This window comes from Sorex fumeus, unplaced genomic scaffold (assembly GCF_029834395.1).
Source record: "Sorex fumeus unplaced genomic scaffold, SorFum_2.1 ptg000070l, whole genome shotgun sequence".
Classification (NCBI taxonomy): Eukaryota; Metazoa; Chordata; class Mammalia; order Eulipotyphla; family Soricidae; genus Sorex; species Sorex fumeus.
Window position 1 is genome coordinate 11,417,185 of NW_026606127.1, and position 6,854 is coordinate 11,424,038.

The 6,854-nt window shown below is 38.3% G+C and overlaps 1 pseudogene; it reads left to right on the forward strand.

Annotated features, from left to right (window-relative positions):
* Positions 1-3,307: 3,307 nt before the first annotated feature.
* On the forward strand, positions 3,308-3,406 carry LOC130037022 (uncharacterized; annotated as a pseudogene).
* Positions 3,407-6,854: the final 3,448 nt, after the last annotated feature.

Below are 6,854 nucleotides of genomic sequence, written 5' to 3' on the forward strand. Positions count from 1 at the left end.
GGAATCTGCTAACCTAAGGAGGTAAAGGACCTATACAACAGGAAATAACAAAGGACACGAGGAAATGGAAACATATCTCCTGCTTATGGAATGGGAGAATTAACATTGTCAAAATGGCAATACTCCCCAAAGCATTGTACAAATTCAATGTGATCCCTATAAAGATACCCATGACATTCTTCATAGAAATTGATCAAGCACTCCTGAAATTCGAATGGAACAACAAACGCCCACGAATAGCTAAAGCAAATCTTGGGGAAAAAACGATGGGGCATCACCTTCCCCAACCTCAAACTCTACTATGAAGTGATAATAATGAGAACAGCATGGTACTGGAACAAAGGCAGAGCCGGAGACCATTGGAAAAGGATTGAATATACTGACACACACCCTCAAATATATAATCATCTAATCTTTGATAAGGGAGCAAGAAATGTGAAGTGGAGCAAGAGAGTCCTCTTCAACAAACGGTGCAGAAAAAAACTGGACAGCTACATGGAAAAAAAATGGCTCAGACCTCTACCTAAGACCATGCACAAAAGTCAGATAAAAATGCGTCAAAGTCCTCAAAATCAGACCAGAATCCCTCATGTACATTGAATACAAGGTCGGCATATCCCTCCACGACATTGAAGTTAAAGGTATCTTCAAAGATAACACGCCACTTGCCAAGCAACTGGAAACAGAGATAAACAAAGGGGACTATTTTAAATTAAGCAGCTTCTGTACCTCAAAAGAAACAGTGACCAGAAACACAGACTCTGCCATGCAGGCATGATACTCGCAGAAGCCTACCAGGTTCTCTGAGAGTGAGAACTGAACAATAAGAGTTGTTATCTTATCAACAATATCCAATCTCTGGATCTTGGCCATTGATGGGATGACATGGCTCCAGGGGCAGTTCGTGGTTGTAACATTTAGCTACTAGAAGATGGTGGATCTTGATGGAGGGGGTCCATTCTTGATCTGAGCAGCTTTGGAGATCTCATCCCCTGTTCCCATACACCTGGGTTCTGTTGGAGTATATGGAGCTTAGGTTTATCAAATTGCACCCATCACAGTGCTCCCGAGACACTCCCATTACTTTGTCTGTCTGTAACCACTTCTATGCTCTCTTCCCCAACCAATTTGTAAGGTCTCCTCCTTCTTAGACACTGAAGCTATACTGTAAGTTAATATTGCCTTCCTCCGTCTCCTTGTGTGTTTTGAACAGTTTACCTTAATGCAATGTCCTTTTGTATTGGTACAGGAAGACAATTACTTAATATGCTTTGTAACTTAGGAATTGATTGGCTTTGAATATTATTCACTCCTGGGCATCTGCCTTCTCAACTTAAGCCTCAGTTGCCCTCACTTCCTAGTACCCCAAGGGCAGGGTCCCGACGTGGGACTGGATGGAACAAGGGCAAGCCGGTAAGTTATGTGCTACCCTGGCATCGCGATGGGCCAGGCCAAGGTGCCACGATTCTTAACTATAAGTTAAGAGATGGATCATAGGCAAATGATGTCATGATCCAAAAGTAACGACGACATTAGGGGCCCTGCTGCTAGGAATAGGAAAGATATCTGGCCTGAGCACTGCAGTCTGAGATTGAAATGGCCCTAGAAGAGCAATTCTATAAGCTCAATGCATTTCTTACTGTGTTCATACAAAATGATTAATATTATATATGCTTATATGTTGGTTGGACAAGGAGAGGAGAAACACCTCCTAGAAGCTGTTTTCCTGTGTGTCCTGACTAGCTTGGATGAGACTGTTTCTCCCCTTCAAACTGCCTTCAGTAAATGATTTCAGTATAATGAGACAGTTTGCCTTTTCTCTCAGAAACCTAGCTGGTCTTAGATCTGCAGATCTCAGGTGCTAGTCAGGACTGATCTTTGGGATATAGATTCCCAGCTCTAGCCAGGCTGTTCTTTGGGATGCAAATCAAGGTGCTTACAGCTTGTGAAAGTGCTTGTGAAAGGTTTCAGTTTGGCTTTGTATCTTCTTTCTAGAGGCCAGTATTACTGGCCTGCTGATGTAAGGAAACAATGTGGATGTAAAGAAACAACATATGGATTGCTGCCTCAATGTTCTTTCTGTAACTCCTTTTATGAATTCACTGTAATGCGCCTTTTAGAGGTTCTATGATCTATATAAGGGGAACTTCCGGGCTCACAGTGCGCGCACGTGCTTGAGGATTCCTGAGGCCTCCATGTCATACATCTCTTCCATGTAATAACCTGCTGCTAGGAACAACCAGCCTGGCCCCCATTTCCTTCCATCTCCTGACCATTGCCATTGACCTTCGTGGAGTGGGGAAACGGCCAGACCACCGGCCTTTTATTTTTTGTGTGTTTACACAGGTTCTGCTTCCAATTCCTTCATGCATGAGGCTCCTTCAAGCTTGGGGAGAGTGGTCTTAAGCGTACCTATAGCTGGTAGCAGAGTTCATCAGCTACCGGGGCTCTAATCAGGAGGTGAGGGAAACTAACCCTGACCCTTCCAAGGTGCCCAGGTGAGGAAAGCCAGGTGTGGGGTCAGGACACTGTAATTTTAGACATATTTGGAATTAATTTTAGATCGAAAAGTACACATCATTCAAACTACTTATGTGCTTAGTAATAAATTACTATACACTTGTTCAATCACCTCAGAGACCCCACTCTGCTCAGAGAACTAGATTTTTAATTACAGGTCTGTTTTGCCTGTGTGTCATGACTGAGAATCACTATCAGTAGATATGAAACTCACTATACACAAAGATGCACACAGGCTACTTTGAGTCATCTGTGTTGCTAATATGTGTTGGCCATTAAACTTCACTGAGACCCTTTTTTCTGTCCTTTACAGGAGCCTCATGAGTCTCACCTTCCTTTCAAGTTGAACTTGTAATAAGGTGGAATGAAATCATCAATATGCTCCTCACGTCTTCATTCAGGAGAAAAATCCGACTTACATTCAAGGTGGTCAAATTGCAGACAACACCATCCACCTTTTCCTGGAGATGTACAAGGGACTGAGGTGAGAACAGCAAAAGGCTCTAGTTTAATGGTCTTAATGAAGGTTTCAGGGAAGGGCATTAAACAAGACTCATATACTATCTTCCAAAAGAATTATTTTTTAAAACTGATGCCTTGGGTATGGAAAAAGATAATATGGTAAAAACCATATTTTTCTTTCTGGGACATTAAAGTTCTAAATCTATCTATTCAAGCTGCTTTGAAATACATACCTTGCTTATGAATCACTGTCTGCCATAGGAGTGAGTAAGGACAACCCTCAAATTAATAAGTAGAGAAAAATATGGAAAAATTAACTCATACTATATTTGATGACATATATACTAAAATTGAAATGATACATAGATTAGCATTGTCCTTGCACAGAGATGACATGCAAACTTGTAAAGTGTTCCATATTGTTGTTGCAAGAAGAATTAACAGGGCTACTTTAAGCTAAGACAATCCGCACAAGTACAAAAATTCTACATAAAGATAGCACAAATCCCCATCACAACAATCTCTCTCAATGTCAATGGACTAAATGTGCCAATTCAGAGGCACAGAATGGGAAGATGAATTATAAAACTGAACCCAACATTCTGCTGCCTGAAGAAACACTTCTGAACAATCAAAGCAACCATGGGCTCAAATTCAAAGGCTGGAAAACAATTCTTCAAGAAAGAAAAGAACACCTCCACAAAGCTGGAGTGGCCATACTAGTATCAGACCACATGGACTTCAGGCTATAGGTTATAAGAGACAGTGAAGGTCATTTCTTCATGATCATGGGATCTGTACATCAGAAAAAACTTACCCTCCTCAATGTAGATTCTCCTCATGACAGACCAGCAAAATATTTAAAAACAACTTCTAATTGACTTAAAGAAAATCATTGATAGCAACACAATACTAGTTGGAGATTTCAACACTACTTTGTCACTTCTCAATAGATCAAACAGACTAAAGCTCAGCAAGGAAATATTTTCTTTAAGGGAAGTAATGAACAACTGTTGGCTTAGAGAAGAAATCAAAGAGGAAATAAAAAGTTTCCAGAAACAAATGAGAATGAGTACACGAGCTACCAGAACTTGTGGGACACAGCAAAAGCAGTGTTAATAGGAAAGAGTATAGCTCTGCCAGAATTCATCAGGAAGAAAGAGAGGATCTACATGAATTAATTAGAGCTCAAGATTTTGGAAAATGACCAACAAAAGTAGTCCAAACTAGGCTGGAGGAAGGAAATAATAAAACTTGTACCAGACGTCAATGAGCTAGAATCCCAAAATACAATCCAAAAGACCAATAAGAGCAAAAGCTGGTTCTTTGAGAAAATAAATAAGATCAATAAACCACGAGAAGCCTCTCAAATTAACAAAGAGAAAGAATTCTAATAAATCCAATCAGAAATGCAAATGGGCATATCCTAATAGAAACTACAGAAATCCATAGGATCATCAGAGATTATATTGAGAAACTTTGCAGCAGGAAATGAGAGAATCTTGAATAAATTAATAAATTTTTGGATTCCAATTGCCTCCCAACGTTGAACCAAGAAGATTTGGAATACTTGAACCTATCACTACCAAGGAAATTGAAATGATGGTCAAAAGTATCCCCCCCAAACAGAATCCCTGGCCCAGATGGATTCAATAGTGAAATATTTCAAACCTTTAAAGAGGAAATGCTGCCAACATTTTTCAAGATTTTCCAGGAAATTGAAGAATCATAAATACTCCCAAATAGTTTGTATGAGGCAAAGATCACCCTAATACTCAAAACAGACAGAGACACCACAAAAATTGAAAATTACAGACCTATTTCCTTGATGAATACAGATACACAGATTCTCAAGAAAATACCAGCAAAGAGAATCCAGTAACTCAACAAAAGATCACACACTATGACCAAGTAGGTTTATCTTGGGGATGCAAGGATGGCTTAACATTCTTTAGTCAATCAACAGAATACACCATCTCAATAAAATAAAGATAGTCATATGATCATATCAATATATGTAGATAAAGCATTTGATGACATCCAGCACCTCTTCATGATGAAAAACTCTCAACAAAATGGGAGTTGAAAGTACTTTCCTCAATCTAGTCAAAGCAAATTACCACAAACCCAAAGCAAGCGTTATTCTCAATGGGGAAAAACTAAAGGCTTGGAGCAGAAATCAATGAGCTAGAATCCCAGAATACAATCAGGCACAAAACAAGTTACCCACTCTCACCACTCATATTCAACATAGTAATTGTAGTACTTGCCATATGATTTCGGTAAAAAAAAAAAAAAAGATATCAAGGGCATCCAGATAAAAAAGGAAGAACTCAAGCTTTTACTATTTGGAGACGACATGATACTATACTTAGGAAATCCCAAAGAATCTACAAAAAAGCACCTGGGAACAATAGATTTGTTTAGTAAAGTAGCATATTACAAAAGTAATATCCGGTACTCCATGGCTTTCCCATATATTAATAATGAAAGAGAAAAAAGAGATAGAGAAAAACAATCCCATTCACAATAATACCTCAGAAAATCTAGTATATTAGAATCAACTAAAAAGGTTAAGGAACTATACCAAAAAAAAAACCTACAAAACACTACTTCACGAAAAAAGAGAGTATATGAGGAAATGGAATCACATCCCATGCTCATAGATTGAGAGATTCAGTACTGTCAAAATGGCAATACACCCCAAAGCTCTATAAAGATTTAATGCACATTCTATAAGGATACCCATGATATTTTTCAAAGAAATTGATTAAACACTCTTGAAACTCATACACAACCTTCTCTCCCATGAAGAGCTAAAGCAATCGTTGGTAAAAAGAAGAAGGGAACACCTTCCCCAACTTCAAACCCTACTACAAAGTTGTAGTAATCAAAATATCATGACATTCATATAAAGACAGGCCTCAGAACAATGGAATATAGTCAAATATCCTGACGCTGGCCCTCAGATTATTATTACCGAATCTTTAATAACGGCTCAAGAAATATGAAGTTGAGCTAGGAACTCTCTTCAGCAACTGGTGCTGGGAAAACTGGACAGCAACATGCAAAAAAAAAATGAACTCAGATCTCTTTATAGTGCCAGGCACAAAGTCAGATCAAATGTATTAAAGACCTCAATATCATACCTGAATTCTTAAGATATATGGAGAAAAATGTGGGAAGATCCCTTCATGACATTCAAGCTAATGGAAACTTCTAGAATGAAACACCACTGACCAAGGAAGAGGAAGTGAAGATAAACAAATGAGACTACATTAAACTAAGAAGTTTCTGCAACTTAGAAAAAATGGTGCCCATGATAAAAAGAGAGCCCACGTAATGGGGAAAAATTATTTATGCAATACCCATACAATTAACCTCAAAATTCTGATTCCTGTATCATTAAGAACACTAAGTAGTTCCTGTGAATTTTATTCTTCCTCAAATATATTTACTCTAAAATATTTTAGATTTCCTTTTAAACCACAGGTAAAAAGGTAAAATTATAAGTCTTTTTAAAAATAAAAAATAACCACTATACATAGCCAGGTGCGACCCAAAAAACCAAAAAAGCAAGCAAGCCAGGAAGCAAGCAAGAAAGAAATTAAAAATTAAAAAATAATGCTGTTTGCAATGCTAAGTATCAATCCCAGATCATCATACAATGGAAGGCAAATGCTCTATCACTGAGTTATATCCCTGTTCTGAAACATTTAAAAAGGTCTTATTTGATGTGTCATTGCATTTTATTTTTTAAAAAATGCTCTTCTTAGTATACCTTGTCGCCACTGTACCGCGTACTTCTTGACCTTTGCTTCTCTTGTATATTTTACCTCTAAGCCTCAGTTGTCACCTTATCCTTCCTATAG